Source organism: Danio aesculapii, chromosome 12, assembly GCF_903798145.1.
Source record: "Danio aesculapii chromosome 12, fDanAes4.1, whole genome shotgun sequence".
Classification (NCBI taxonomy): Eukaryota; Metazoa; Chordata; class Actinopteri; order Cypriniformes; family Danionidae; genus Danio; species Danio aesculapii.
In genome coordinates this window covers 9,489,988-9,506,201 of record NC_079446.1, presented here as the reverse complement: position 1 = coordinate 9,506,201, position 16,214 = coordinate 9,489,988, and the positions used below count along the sequence as shown (strand labels likewise).

General features: G+C 29.0%; 1 protein-coding gene across 1 annotated transcript in view; it reads right to left on the bottom strand.

Moving 5' to 3' along the window:
* arid5b (AT-rich interaction domain 5B) overlaps nucleotides 1-16,214 on the bottom strand; it is a 312,866-nt gene that overhangs the window by 39,110 nt on the left and 257,542 nt on the right. The gene's annotated exons all lie outside the window — the stretch shown is intronic.

Here is a 16,214-nt window from a genome sequence, read left to right as displayed (position 1 = left end):
ACTGACTGTCATGCACCGCTATATAACTGTTTTGAGTATTGCATATGAAGGAGAGATGGAATGAAAAGGAAAGGGAATCCCGCCATTTTTATATTTATTTCAAAGTGTTTTCATGCCTAAACAAAACGAAAGCACAGAACAGACTCGCATTTAAGAGTAACGGGCGGCCCCTGGTGGTTCGGCGGTATGGGTTGTGTATAAGTAGGATTGGCTCCCTTCAGAGAAAGAATGAAAATACGGGAGAAATACGGGAAAATACTTTTACTGGATGAACTGTAAAATACGGGAGAATCCAGGGAAAAACGGGAGGGTTGACAGGTATGCACTAACCACAATTGAAGAAATTGTCTTGCTTTTAGCTCTGCGAAATATGCGAAGTTCAACTTTAAAATGATTTTGAGGTGGAGGAGGGAAAGGGCCGTCATCACAGCTTGCGCATATGGTTTACATATGGTGTCCTTCACCATTCAGAGGAATTTGTGGGTACGAGAGAGGTCTCAGGTCTGGTGGGAGCAAATTGTGGTGACTGACCACTTTCCTCCTTGGCGTTTCCTCTGTTGTTATTGTTTACTGCGTCGGTGTCTCCACACGCGCTCTTCCTTCTACGTCATTAAGTACCACATTGGCGCAAGTTTAATAACATACAAATTGGAATGCCTCAATAAATCTGATCTGCCTGTTTACATGATGGTCACATTGTCACATGTCCGATTTATATCTAATTTATTTACATATATGAAGGAGGCCTGAAACTGATCTCTGAATATCTGAAAGCATGCGTTTTTTCGTGTTCACACGGTCAAAGAACAGATCCGATCTGTCACATACTGTATGTGTAAAAAATCGGAATTGGGTCGCATTTAACTGGCAGTGTAAACGGGGCCTTATTGATGCTAGACTTTTAATCAACGGCACAAATGAAATATGTATAATAAAATAAAATTGTTTACATATACAGAAAGTAATATAACAAGCTGTATATTAAACACATGCACACACACGTTTATCTGTTTTATTTGTTTCAAATGTTTTTGTGTTTTAATAAAAAATAAATATATATGTTTTGTTTGTATACAAAAACATTTTATTTTTTTATTTAGCATGTATGTTTTACATAATTATTTTTCATTTTGTATATAGTAACAGAAAATAACAAAATATAAAATAAACTGTGTATCTGTTTTATTTGTTTAATATATTTTTAATATCTTTTATTGTTTATACATTTAAAAGTTTCAGGTTATGTTTACAAAAATGTATAATGTTATGTAAACAATTAAATATGTAAAATGTACCGTTAATTTCTAGCAGGATGTTATTCATTCATTTATACATATACGCTTTTAAAATCTGTTTTAATGAATATGTTTTTGGATGTTTAAATATTTAAATAAATATTTAAACTAATACACACACACACACACACACACACACACACACACACACACACACACACACACACACACACATATATATATATATAATTACTTTTTGTACTCTTTGTAGCAAATATTGGTCCATTATTTTTACATTTTTGTTTATATATATATATATTTATTTATTTATTTTTAATATATATATATATATATATATATATATATATATATATATATATATATATATATATATATATATATATATATATATATATATATATATATAGGTGTGTGTTGCCTTAGTGTCCCACCAGTGACTATAAACAGCCATTTCGCACTGCTGCGAATGTGATATTGCATTTATACAACAGTTTGATGGCACAATCATGTGTATATATATAAAAAAAATCAAACACAACAGCCTAACAACCCTTTTATAAAAGGAACTACTTTCTTCCGCCATTCATTTACATCCGCAGCTGACCGTCAGAACAGCAGAAACCGTTACTAATTCACTTATGTCACTTTAGAGTTAGTATTTGAATGATTCTCTAGCCTAATGTCTAAAGTGATGACAAAACAGGTGATTTTGCTCACATTTTTAGATTATAGATTATATTTTTTAGTCTACAGAGATTTCTAAGTATTTCTCTGGTGCAATCGGGATTTCACAATAATTAACCCCAAAAAAGGCAAAGCTAAGCAAACACTACCAGATTACTGTTGTATTTGCGATAAGAAAAAACGCTAAACACATGCGGGCATTTCTTCTTTCTTTCTTTTTACTGAACTAGTCTGCAGTAACAAAAACAGGAGACACATTAGAAACAAACAGTGGCTAACCAAAAAGTAACTCGGGGTTATACAAAGAGCGGTCAACACAAAATACACACATTCCTGATATGTGAATCCCATCTCACACTCAATACACTACATTTATTTTATTTATATCATTTATATTGCTATGATATAAATACAGCACTACAACATACAAAAGAGAGAGATCGACTTAGTCACTTACCAGATTTATGATTTGATCGGCTGTGGTTTGTAGATTTACACTAAATTTTTCTCCTCTAGGGGCTTATTATGCAGTCTCTGTTTCCATCTTGTGGATGGAAAATGTCAACCGTCTTTACGCTACAAAACAACTACATTCTCGCAAAAAAAAAAGCCTTAAAAGTACATCATGTTGTCCAACAGCTGCAATATTTGTCAAGCTGTAGTGTCCTCTGTCTGCCACTGGTGTATGTGGGGTAATACACAGGATTGAAGAGGCTGTACGAGTTCTGATATTGCAGAATATTGCATGGCTATCATCAGCCAATCAGATTCAAGAACCAGAAAGAATTGTTTTATATATATATATATATATATATATATATATATATATATATATATATATATATATATATATATATATATATATATATATATATATATATATCAATTTCCAGCATGACATTAGGCACTTTTTGTAGATATAAATATATGCCTTGAAGGTTTTTGTTGACAAGTGGACCATTGAACAAATACAGCTTCTCCCAGTTAAAACAGAAAAGGGAAAGAAATGCCAGAGCAGAAAGTGTTCAGTCACTGTTGGCCTTTAGAGCTGAAATAATCTCACTCGCTCCCTTCAGGCTAAAAACCATTACCATTCAAAGAAAAAAAAGAAGCAGCTTTAATTATTAAACGCTGTAAATAATGCGTGACAATGCGAGTCATGTTTTTGTAGCTCTCGACAGTTTGTCCAGAAACCCCTCCCTCAGAAATGGTTGCTGGATATGGTTTTGTGATGCGGCTGAAATGAAAGCATTCCTGCGCTGTGATTTAAAGACAGTAAATTAAAGGCTGGAGCTGCAATCTTCAGTCCAACATAAACACTGTGCTTATTCTCTTATTCTCACAGCATAATGTCAAGCAATAAAGCATGAATTAGACGAGTGTGGAAAAAGAAACAATATGGAGGTTCTTACAAAAAAAAATGCTGGGTTGTGTTGAGACAACATGAAGAGATTTAGTTAGCTCATTAGTTTTTCCAAAGTGCAGTTTATTTCTAAACTAATTTCGAGAGGATCACGTGCTTATGATTGCCTGCAGCCAGCCCCGCATTATTCAATTTATGAATTACCAATCAGACGATTCCGAAGCCACTATATAACCATATAACAGCCATCTTCATTTTGAAGAATCCCCCCTTCCACCCCTACTCCTCTTTTCCTAGATGAGTGGCAGGATGGTCCAGTGGTTAGTATAGTTGCCTCACAGCAAGGAAGTCACTGATTCTAGTCCTTACCAAGCCAGCCTACATTTCTGTGTAAAGAAATTCTCTCGAATTTAAGTGGATTAAACATAAAACAATTAAGTTAACCCCCCCCCAAAAAAAAAACAAAAAAAAAACAAACAAAAAAAAACAAAAAAACAAACAAAAACAAAACAAAAAAACAAAAACTCAAGTATTGTGCTGTTTAAGCTTGTTTAAAATAAGTAGTTTAAATAAACATCAAACATATTTTTGAGTGACCATTTGAAATATTTGAAAATGAAAATGTTTTGCGCATGTTTAAATGATTTTTTTCTTATATAATATCCCTGAAGGTAATGAAAACAATCAACATTCAAATCTCATCTTTACAGAAAATTATCAACTGCATGAAAAACCATAGGCTCCCTTTTTAATGTAACTGATTATATTTAGTTTATATACAGTTGAAGTCAGATTTATTAGCCCCCCTGAATTATTAGCCACCTGTTTATTTTTTTCCACAATTTCTGTTTAACAGAGAGAAGATTTTTTTCAACACAGTTCTAAACACAATAGTTTTAATAAGTCATTTCTATCATTAAGCTGTTAAACATAATTTGGGAAATATTAAAAAAAAATTCAAAGGGGGGCTAATAATGCTGACTTCATCTGTATATTTATCTCTCTGTTCTTTTATTGTACTGATAATGTTCAATAAAATAAGACAAAACTGTTATTAAAAACCCGTGCAGATTTCAGGCTCTTCTGAATGCAGTCTTTATAAACTTTGCTGATTCATCTTGAATTATCTCATGATTTCTCCATTTTCAGTGCAACTACAGAGGTAATGTGGTCCTGAGTTTATATATTTAAAAAAATATTAAACTTGAAGGATTTTAATAATAGTGTCATTTATATTAGTACGCAACTTAATAGATGCATATAAATACATTTAAAAAAAAGATATGAATTAATGTATACTTATAAAATGAATATGAAACAACAAATTTCTTATTATCGGTGATAGCAGTTGCATTACTCCTACAAAACTAATGTGGTACTAAACAACTATAATAATAATAATAATAATAATAATAATAATAATATGCTCTTGAGCACTTTTCTAAATGTAATTAACTTAAAGATATTTATATATAAATAATATAATTATATTAAAATATAATAAATAATTATATTTTAAACATTATTTGTAAGACAGCAAAATAATAAAACTAATATACAAATTATACAAAAATGTAAATAATTTATGAATAAATAATATACATTACACATTGAAAGTAAACAGCATTTTAATATTGAATGTAATAAAATGAACGTGTTACAAAACAACTGAGTATTTATAGTAATTTCTCTTAACATCTAGCCTAATAGATACATATTACAATATATTATTAAAAATACTAAAAGAATTACCCTAACCTGCCTAATTAACCTAGTTAAGCCTTTAAATGTCACTTTAAGCTGTATAGAAGTGAAAAATATTATTTACTGTCACTGTCATCATGGCAAAGATAAAATAATTCAGTTATTAGAAATGAGTTATTAAAACTATTATGTTTAGAAATGTGTTGAAAAAAATCTGCTCTCTGTTAAACAGAAATTGGGGAAAATAAATAAACAGGGGGGCTAATAATTCTGACTTCAATTGTGTATATACATTTTATATATATATATATATATATATATATATATATATATACACATTTATACACATATATACACATTTATACACATATATACACATTTATTTATATATAATATTATATACACACACACACGCACGCACACACACACACACACACATATACATATATATATATATATATATATATATACACACACACACATATACACATTTATATATATAATATATACAATATATACTATATATATATATATATATATATATATATATACACACACTCACACACACACATATTTATATGTACATATACAATTATATATATATAATTTAGTTACTTTAGTTCATTTATCTAAACTTTAATTATTTATAAAAGTATATATTTTAATATATATATATATATATATATATATATATATATATATATATATATATATATATATATATATATATATATATATATAATTAACTTAAATTAAAAATGTTTAGATGCATATTTTTAAAAATACATAATTATACATGCATAATAAAACATAGTTTAATTAACATAGTTTAAAAAATATATATTAATGTCGACGCCAATAGCCTAGTGATTAGGTGCGCCGACATAAAGCACCATGGTGCTCACGTTGACCCGAGTTCGATTTCCAGCTTGAGGTCCTTTGCCGACCCTTCCCCACTCTCTGCTTCCAATACTTTCCTGTCTGTAACCTTAACTGTCCTATCCAAATTAAAGGTGAAAACCCCCTAAAAAATAATTATATATATATATATTTAATTAATAGCACATTTCTATTTTTTTCCCATTTTTGTCCCATTACATAATATATAGATAATAATAATAATAATAATAATTAATAATTAAATATATTTATTTAACAATTAACTTTAATTAAAAATATATTTATTATTATTTTTTAATTAATTAATTAACAAAAAAAATTAATTACTGCAAGGGAGAAGAAAATGGAAAGATGGATGGACGTAATGACAGACATAACATTAAACAATATCATCAACAGAACATTATTAACCATGAATGTTTATATTTATATATAAAAATGATATTTATATTCAGAAAAATAGCTGCCTTTTTATATAATTTTAAAGACACATTTCCCATAAACACACAACAGCACAAAGACTGTTGGTAACATTTTGATTTAATTTTTGTACTCTAAAACATTACTTCTACTTAAAACAACTAAACACATTGTCTTCATCGAGACAGGATGCTAAAAGCAGATTATTTGTCTTCTTAAAGAACCAACACAATTGCATCTTAGCAAGTCAAATGAGGCTGTAAATCCACATCCAGACTGTGATGATCAACTAATGAGATCAATCCGAGCTTTAATGAGCTTTCACCACGCCAGCAGCAGGTAAATACAGGCAAATGCTGTACAAAAAAAACAACAACAGATAAACATCTGATCATAAAGAGATGTGGATCAACGATTGGCTGAAACCGAGTCATATTGGCGTATTCTGCTAATGATGTGCAGGATAATAAATGCGTCTTGCTATTGTTTACTGGAGCTGCAGTCGGATTCTCCGGAGAGCAGAAGAGCTGACGCAACATTCAAACGCTCTCTTCAAAAGCAGATCATTAAACTGCACTTAAAGCGCCCTGCGTTCAGATCTGTCATTCTGCCTGCAGCTTCAAGGATGAGCTCGGTGTGTGTGTGTGAAGCGTGACCTGCTGGAGTTTACTGCAAACATTCATTCTGCAGGGGAGATTCACTGATCAATAATCAAGCACTGACTGCATCTCATCTCTTGTGCTTCAAATACTAGAATGCCATATCCATGTTTTAGGCCTGTTATGCAAGAAATAAATACTATATTATTATTATTATTATTATTATTATTATTATTATTATTATTATTATTGCTGATATTGTGGTTATTTTAGCTATTATTATAACTGCTATTATTATTATCATTATTGTTATTATTGCAATTTTGATTATTATTATTATCTTCATTGTTTTTATTGTTGCTATTATTATTATGATTATTATTATTATTATTGCTATTGTTATTAATATTGTTATTATTATTATTCCTTTATTTTTCTTTGGATTAGTCCCTGATTAATTAGGGGTCGCCATGGCAGATGCCCTTCCAGTGGCAACCCAGCACTGAGAAATATTATTATTATTATTGGTATTATTGCTATTATTATTATCATTATTATTATTGCTATTATTATTATTATTATTATTGCTGATATTGTTGTTATTATAGCTATTATTATAACTGCTATTATTATTATCATTATTGTTATTATTACAATTTTTATTATTATTATTATCTTCATTGTTTTTATTGTTGTTATTATTATTATAATTATTATTATTATTATTATTATTATTATTATTGCTATTGTTATTAATATTGTTATTATTATTCCTTTATTTTTCTTTGGATTAGTCCCTGATTAATTAGGGGTCGCCATGGCAGATGCCCTTCCAGTGGCAACCCAGCACTGAGAAATATTATTATTATTATTATTAGTATTATTGCTATTATTATTATCATTAATATTATTGCTATTATTATTACTATTGCTATTATTATTATTATTATTATTATTGCTGTTATTGTTACTATTGATATTATTATTGTTATTATTATTTCTATTATTATTACTATTGATATTATTAATATTAGTAGTAGTAGTAGTAGTAGTAACAATATTAATATTTCCACTGTGAAACATGATTACTTTAAACTATATTAAATATAGTAATGCTACAAATATATAAACATTTTTGAATGTCAACATGTTACACTAACTGTTTTTCCTGAATAAATCTAATATTACTACTATTACAATTACTATTATTACTACTACAAATAATATTGCACTATGCATTATTTTTTTCTTTCTAGTATTAAAATCGGCAACTTTACACAAAAATAATGACTATTTATTCATTCATTAACTTTTTAAAAACGTATTTATTCAGTTATTTATTGTTAATATTATTATATATAATAAGAAAAGGCTGTGAAATATACTACTACTACTACTAATAATAATAATAATAGTAATAATAATGTGTGATGTTTTTTATTTCCAGTATTAAAAGTGGCTAAACTTTAGTTGCTGTGTATTAAATGTGAATTTTTTTTTTTTAAATATGATACTAATATTACTACTAATACTACTGCAAATAATAATAACAACACCAATAATAACATATGATAATATTTTTTTTCCAATGTGCCAACTGGGTGACTTTAGCTATATTTAATGTTATTTATTAAATATAATATAAATATATATTAAAACTGCAAATATATGAAAATGCAGAAATGCTGCAATTCTGTTATTATTACACTAAACAATAATAACAGTAATGATGATAAAATTATAATAATAATAACAATGATAATAATAATAACAACAGTAATAATATTAATAATAACAATTATAACAATAATAACAGTATTGTTAATACTATAAATAACAATAATAATAACAGTAATATTAATAATATAAATAATAATAATAACCGTAGTAATATTAATAACAGCAGTAATAATATTATTATTAATAATATTAATACTAATAACAGAAATAATAACAGTAATATAATAATAATAATAATAATAATAATACGAATAAAAATAATAAACAAGAAAACAAACAATATGACATCTAGATAACTTCACACATTAGCAGCCATCTATGGAATAAATACACCAATCTTTTTTTGTTCACCTGCAAGACAATATTTGTAGATGCTAATGCAAATATTATTCAAACATTATGCAAATACTCCTGCATCCTGAATTGGTTAGTTCTGCAGTGGTGAGTGCTCTGGCAGATCCTCTGTAGAGCTTTTATTTATATATGTAAATATTTATATTTTGTAAATATTTATATTTTGTAAATATATATATATATATATATATATATATATATATATATATATATATATATATATATATATATATATATATATATATATATAAAATAAAATCCACAAAAAAGTGTCCCTGTGCAGCTGAGAGATTGAAGTTGCTTGACAAGTGAAGAGGAGGATTAAATAAATAAGCAGGGCCGGATTGATCAGTGTCATTGACCTATATCATTAAAAGCAGAGGACGGCCTGAATACCGCAGTATCTCTCAAGGTTACCGCTGTCATATTTCATGACCTAATTTGCAATCCACATTTGTTTCACTTCCCCCACAACATACTGAAAAGCCACAACTAATCAGACGATAAAGTAAATATCATTAGCAGCAGTTGGAGAAACACCCAGAAGGCCAAATGTCTTCTTATTTACTCACCCTCACTTTTATTTTTCATTATTTTTTTTTCAATTATTTACATTTTCAGTTATAAGAACGTCATGAATATATGTATACTTATTTTTATTATATGTATAAATAAAAGTTAAAAGTGCTGTTTAATGGAGAGAGTAATAATTGTTAGCACATTTTTATAGTTTTAATAACTAATTTCTAATAACTACATTCTTTTGTTTTTGTCATGGTGACAGTGCATAATATTTAATTACTTGCAAGACACTAATATTCAGCTTAGGGATTAATTAGGTTAATTAGGTAAGAAATGGTAATTAGGTAAGTTATTAGAGGACAGTGCTTTGCAGAGACAAAAAATAAAAAAATAAAATAAAATACATAATGAAAAAATAAAACAACAAAATACAAATCAAAATTAAATAAAAAACAAAACAATAAAATAATAAACAAAAATAAAACAATCAAAAAACTAAAACAAAAATAAAATAAAATACAAGACGAAAAATAAAACAAAACCAAATACATAAAATAAATATAAAACATAAAACAAATAAAAAACTAAACATAAATAACAAACTAAATCAAATATAAAACAAATGATTCCAAACAAAAAAAAATTTATACATAAGAAAACAACAACATTAATGATATTGACCATGAAAAATATTTAGAATTTTTATATGCTTTTATTTCAGCCAAATTAAAAGATATAAGGCAAAAATAATACTTTCTGTAATCCACTTTGCGAAAGTGTCAATGACATTACATTATTTTATTTAATGCTCTATGTTGTTTATGTCTCATAAATGAATGAAAAAACATTTTGCCCACAAAAACTTTTATTTTATAATTTTCTTATTTTTGCTAATTATGCATTTCTGGAGCATAGCAGCTCCTGTTCACATTCACTTTCATTATAAGGAAAAGAGCTACAAGTACATTTCTTAACATTTCTTAATGTGTGGCATGGTGTTCATTTAGTTAAATTAATTTAGTTCCGTTAGTTCAGTTGTTTGCCTTCATACCCTCAATATGTAAGCATAGAACTATAAACACAAAACAAAACAAAAATTAAATACACAATGAAAAATAAAACAAAACAAAATAGAAAAAAATGAAACAAAATACATAACAAAATGCAAAAAATATATATATATAATCCAAAAACAAATAAACTAAACAAAATATAAAACAAAACAACAAAAAACAAATCAAAAAACAAAACTAAATAGAAAAAAACTAAACAAAATACAAAAAAATAAAAATAAAACAAATAAATAAATAAATAAAAAACAAAGCAAAATATCAAACAAACAAAGGTAAAACAAAACAAAATACAAAACAATATTAAATAAAAACAACAAATATAAAACAGACAAAAAAGTAAAACAAACAAAATACAAAACAAAATTAAATATAAAACAAACCAAAATACAAACAAAATTAAATATAAAACAAAACAACAAAAAAACAAATAAAAAAAACAAAACTAAATAGAAAAAACAAAACAAAATACAAAAAAATATATAAAACAAATAAATAAATAAAAAAACAAAGCAAAATATCAAACAAACAAAGGTAAAACAAAACAAAATACAAAACAATATTAAATAAAAACAACAAATATAAAACAGACAAAAAAGTAAAACAAACAAAATACAAAACAAAATTAAATATAAAACAAAACAAAATACAAACAAAATTAAATCTAAAACAAAACAACAAAAAACAAATAAAAAAAAACAAAACTAAATAGAAAAAACAAAACAAAATACAAAAAAATATATAAAACAAATAAATAAATAAAAAAACAAAGCAAAATATCAAACAAACAAAGGTAAAACAAAACAAAATACAAAACAATATTAAATAAAGACAACAAATATAAAACAAACAAAATACCAAACAAAATTAAATATAAAACAAAACAAACTACAAACAAAATTAAATATAAAACAAAACAACAAAAACAAATCAAAAAACAAAACTAAATAGAAAAAACTAAACAAAATACAAAAAATATATAAAACAAATAAATAAATAAAACAAAGCAAAATATCAAGCAAACAAAGGTAAAACAAAACAAAATAAAAAAAAATTAAATAAAAACAAAACAAATATAAAACAAACAAAAAAGTAAAACAAACAAAATACAAAATAAAACCACAAAAAACTAGACAAAAAAAACAACATAGCAAAAAACAAAGCAAAATACATAAATTAAATATAAACCAAAAAACAAAGCAAAAACAGAACATATAAAACCAACAAAAAACTAAAACAAAACAAAATACAAAACAAGATTAAATACAAAACAAAACAACAAAACAAAAAATAACACAAAACAATAAACTAAACAAACAAAATACAAAACGAAATTAAACATAAAACAAAACAACAACAGAAAAGCAAACAAAAATAAAACAAACAAAAAAGTAAAACAAAATCAAAACCTCAGATGCCTTCTTTGGAAACGGTGTGTGGAGCTGCACTTGGCAGCGGCTCTGCAAAACGACTCTCATGAAAAGAGCGGAGCTTGTAGCCGAACAATAGTCAGCTCGTCCCGAGACACGAAACCCAAGACGGGCCACAGATAAAGCCCTGCGTCACTCCCTCCGAAACAGCCTTTCACTCAAAAACCCTTAACAGAATGGCTTCATTTACTGAGCAAATTATTTCAATTAATTACTCCGGCTAGCAGCTGCACAAGTGGACACATCAGCACATCCCGCTGCCTGTTTGATCAAGGTTATAACATCGCATTCTGGCAGCCTATTATTCATCGAACAGATACATTATTGGTGGCTATTGACTCAGCAGTAAGTCAGATGGTGGGTCTGTGCCAGAAACACAATGCCTGCCAAATCCACCTGCTAAAGCCCTCGATGAGCCGGCCGGAAGAAAGAGACGTGTCACACACACCTTAAAGGTCAAAGTCGGTGGCTTTAAGAGCAAATACAATAAAAGTGTCTCCTCCTGAAAGCAAAACCTTTAAGAATAAGCACAAACCCATGCCAAAACCTGCACCGCATGCTGCATTTCAGACAGTGTCTCACAAACGCAATACTGATACACTGGAAAAAAGATTCACAAGTGTTTATTTATGGTTGTGAATTACATTATGGGATCTTGATCTCTCTTTTATTGACATTTTAGTAGTTTTAATAAATATAAAGCACAAAAAAACATATATATAGACAGAAATATGTGTGTAAAATAATGTACTGACAGTTTATTACAAGATTTTTGTAGCGTATACAACATCAACCCGGACAATATATCACTTTAAACTATTTAAAATGTAATTTATGTCAGTTTTTCTAACTTTTCAAGGTTAATAGTTGTTGGAAGAAAGATCAACATCCCATAATGCAATTCAAAAGCATAAATAAATAGGGTAAAACAAAACCATGAATCACAAAATATGGAAAACAGCTAATTTATGCATCTATTTTACAGTGTACTATTGCTCATATTAAATCATCGAGTCATTTGAATTGTACTTATCTTAGTGAAATGAAAGGGATGAGAAATGAAAGATCTATTGATAATTTATTCACCTTGAGGTCATCCAAGATGTACTGTAGATCACTTTTTTTCTTTACTAAAACAAGAGGTGAAACTGTAAAATATCCAATTAGAAGATTTTTTAGCCAAAGCTATAATTTTTGGCGGTTCATAGAACCTATAATTCAGCATCTTTGAGTCAAAACTTATAATAAATACATGAAATAAAGTCAGGCAGCATGGTGGCGCAGTGGGTAGCACAATCACCTCACAGCAAGAAGGTCGCTGGTTTGAGTCCCGGCTGGGTCAGTTGGCATTTCTGTGTGGAGTTTGCATGTTCTCCCCGTGTTTCTGTGGGTTTCCTCCGGGTGCTTCCCCCACAAGTCCAAAGACATGCGCTGTAGGTTAATTGGGTAAGCTAAATTGTCCGTAGTGTATGTGTGTGAATGAGTGTATGGGTGTTTTCCAGTGATGGGTTGCAGCTGGAAGGGCATCCGCTGCGTAAAACATATGCTGGATTTGTTAATGTTTGCCAAGCCTGTGGATTAAAAGCAATAATGTTCAAATGTAAATCATTTTATTAATTTTGTTTTGTCTCTATATGTTTAATTGTTTGGACTACAAAAGTGCCAGATGCCATGGGCTTGCATTTTATGAATTACCAAGTAAATTAAATATATTTTAATAACTCATTTGTAATAACTGATTTCTTTAGTCTTTGCCCTGATGACAGTACATAATACTTTACAAGATACTAGTATTCGGCTTAGAGTGCAATTTAAAGGCTTAAATAGGTTAATTAGGCAAGTTATGGTAATTACGCAAGTCATTGTATAATGATGTTTGATCTGTAGACAATTGAAAAAAATACTGCTTAAGGGGGTTCATAATATTGACCTTAAAATGGTTTTAAATTTTAAATTGAGGGTGACAAAATTAATAAATTGATCAATTTTGTTATTGGGTGTAAACCCTAGTAAATAATAATATAACAACGGCGACTTCTACTACAACTACTATTATGACGACGACATCGGCTACTACTACTACAATGATGACGATGCCAACGACTACTACCACTACTACTACTACTACTACTACTTCTACTTCAATGGCAACTACTACTATGAAGATGATGCCAACTACTAGTACTACTATGACAATGACGTCGACTACTACTACTACTACAATGAAGATGCCGACTACTACAACTACTAGGGGTAGGCGGATCAATCCTAATATCGATAGTATCGATACCAACGTTGGTATTGATATGGGATCAATAGTAGCCTTCCAAGATCGATACTTTTATTTAAATTTCATTTAATTTACGCTAAAGTACACTGCTCCTGTTTCATAAAAGAGCGGACGTGTCTCTAAATACCCCGCGCTCCTTTTATATCTCGTATGCACCTTTGCTCCTTGCTCCGCTGTTAATAGTTGTCCTTTCATCACGTGACTCAGCAGCGCCAAAGCGCAAGCACTTTTGGCTGTTCTGAGATGATTTTACTGCAGTAAATGAAAATATTACAAACTGCGATGTTTGTAGAAAGTCTATTCGATACTGCGGCAACACCACAAATCTGCACAAACACATAAAACAACACAAAAAAGAGAACGCCGAGCTGCAAAACAGGAGAGAATAGGAGGCAAATCCACCAGACAGACCCACAGCAGTGCCAACCCTGAAACAGAGGTGACTGGCTGAGTCGTTTCGGAGAGGCAATGGATATCCAGGTAGCTAGCTACAGTTGTGAAATTAATATTTGAGTTATATAGGACATTCAGTATTAGTAAATGCCAATTAAAAAAAAAAAAAAAAAAACGATTACTTGGTTATAGTTGAACTTGTTACCTTCATCATCAGGCTGATTAAATATAGCCTAAAAAGTCAGCATATATACCTGCTATTTATATGAATTATTTTGGAATTTAAACATATACAGTGGTGGCCTAAATGATTAGAACAGTAGTATTTTTACCAGCTAAAAAAATGGTTTTAAGTCATTTATCTTTTGTGTGTTAGTAGAATATAATAAAAAAAAAAAAACATTTTAAAACATCTTTTAGCTGGTGAGAATACAGGTGTTAATAATTCTAGCCAACACTGTATACCATAACCTTAAAATATGGAAATGTCTGAATATCCCTCTTTATATAGAAGCAACTGTTTGCACTTTGTTTATAAAATAAGGAAATGTTTAGTGTCTAATGAAAGAGAAACACTTTATTTGGTATTTTGAAAAATGATTTGTTTGCCAGTAATAATTTTGTGGTCTTTATTAATTAAAAATGTAATTGAAATGCATATTTGTTTTACATTTATTTGTTTAAAGACATTAAAGAAGTGCTAAAAAAGATATAGATCTGTTATTATAGTATTGTTTCTGAACAAAAACCCCAGACTGAAGGAAAGTTAAAAAATTGATCGTTTTCTAGTAATAGTTTGCAAATCCAGATCATTACAATAATAAAAATGTTTTTATTTGGCCTAAAAGTGTTTAAAATTTGTCATGGGTTTTAACAAATACATTTAATTATAGCTGAGAGCATTCAACTCATAACTCATCCCCTACAGAAAAGTACATTTAGGTTCAAGTGCATGCTTTTTAAAGTAAAAGTATCAGTATCGGTATCAATATCGGCAATACTGGTCCTGTATTTACTTGGTATCGGAGCGATACCAAATTTTGCAGTATCATCTTGTTCTGGATATTTCAACCCAGGCTCATTCTGAAAACGTAGTCCCGTGGATGTTTCTGGAGACTGCGAAATACGTAGCCGGGGGTACGTATGACTGCTTTTAATTTTTTTAAGCAAATGCTGCGGGGCAATGTGACGCTGTTCCTTTCGGTGCTTGTCGGCCGGCCGCTCGCCTCCGTGTGAAAGGGCTTTCCCGCTGCAACCAGTTTGTCCGGTTAGCTTTTCATGTACTTTGGTGGACTTGAGGCGCAGAGAGGGGTTGACCACGACGACGACGACCGGGTTCAAGTCCGGGGAAGAGCGGTTCCAGAAATCAGGTAAGAAAACAAAAACAAAATCCAAAAAATGAAGCTAACAAGTTCATAACAGGGTGAGAATGTGGTCAAACGTAAAAACGTGGTAAAATTAGACGAGGGCTTTTCTTTTTCTGGACGGC